At 27.4% G+C, this 1,251-nt stretch overlaps 1 long non-coding RNA gene across 1 annotated transcript; it reads right to left on the reverse strand.

The window, feature by feature from the left end:
* Position 1: 1 nt before the first annotated feature.
* Positions 2–789, reverse strand: LOC108747874. Its single transcript, XR_001939276.1, has 3 exons — positions 388–789; positions 210–295; positions 2–53 (listed from the first exon to the last, which is right to left on the reverse strand). It is a non-coding gene; the product is annotated as an uncharacterized LOC108747874 (long non-coding RNA).
* Between the last annotated feature and the right edge of the window lie 462 nt (positions 790–1,251).

The following is a 1,251-nucleotide window of genomic DNA, read 5'->3' on the forward strand; positions in this document are numbered from 1 at the left end:
AATGGCATTCCCTCTATATCCCCTATTGTGCCTCCCAATTCCAATATGCAAACCTATAAAGGATTATTAATATACAATTAAAATAATTATATTATAAATTTATACATAAAATATTATTCAAAAAATATCTATTATTTAAATGTATATTTGTACATTTTGGGAAATTATCTAACTGGACATAATAATAAAAATTCACAAATTAACAATACCTCTGGTTTAGTTCCATCTTCTGTTACAGATTGATTTGCGACTCTCTCTACCCATTCCTGAATAGCATCTGTAATATGGGGCACCACTAAAAAACAAGATATTCTTTTTTTATTAACTTATATAACTCAATGTATGACAGACATCTGCAATATAATATTATATAAATAGACTCGCAACCTTGTACTGTTTTTCCTAAGTAATCTCCCCGTCTCTCCTTCGTAATGACATATTGATAAATTTTTCCAGTTGTTATGTTATTGTCTCTATGAAGAGTGATGTCCAGGAAGCGTTCGTAATTACCCAAATCCAGATCCACCTCTCCGCCATCATCGAGTACATAAACTTCACCTGTTTAACATCAAGAGAAGCCTAGAATGCACGTTTACAGATAGAAAGACAGCAAAGGTGCAGAAATAAAAGCAGATGCGTCTATAGGAAACCAGTAACATAAGAATGTTTTCCTTCAAGGAATTCTTGTACCTGACTGTATATTTGACTGAACAATGGGACGGACGTATTATGTTTCACTGACATTAAATATTTACCTCTCTCATTGAATGGTAAAGATAACTATCTCATTGGATGGTAAAGATAACTATAAGAATATAAGCATTCATGATAATTAAATTTTAACAATAGTTTTCTACCAAATTGATTATTTTGATTATACGTATGATATTAAATTTTTTGTTTGTTTTGTGCAGTTAAAACTACAATAAACAATTTATTGTTAGCATAAATCTTGTTTTAATCAATAAAAAATATTGTAATTAATTATAACATAATCATGAATAAAATACGATTTTAAACGTAAACCTTATAATTTGTAATGAAAATGTTTTCTTACAAATTTTAATGTAAACTTTTAATTGTACTTCCCTTCCTTGTTTTCTTTTCTTTTTTAAATTACATTTTTCATACTTTTCTTGTGTTCAAAGATTAAATATGAGCTTATTTTATTTTATTATGCAAAAATTTAATAATAATCTTGTCCTTATTAATTTAGCGATATCTAACTATGGGAAATATACTTTGATTTTT

The sequence above is a fragment of the Trachymyrmex septentrionalis genome, unplaced genomic scaffold (genome assembly GCF_001594115.1).
Source record: "Trachymyrmex septentrionalis isolate Tsep2-gDNA-1 unplaced genomic scaffold, Tsep1.0 C3581643, whole genome shotgun sequence".
Lineage (NCBI taxonomy): Eukaryota > Metazoa > Arthropoda > Insecta > Hymenoptera > Formicidae > Trachymyrmex > Trachymyrmex septentrionalis.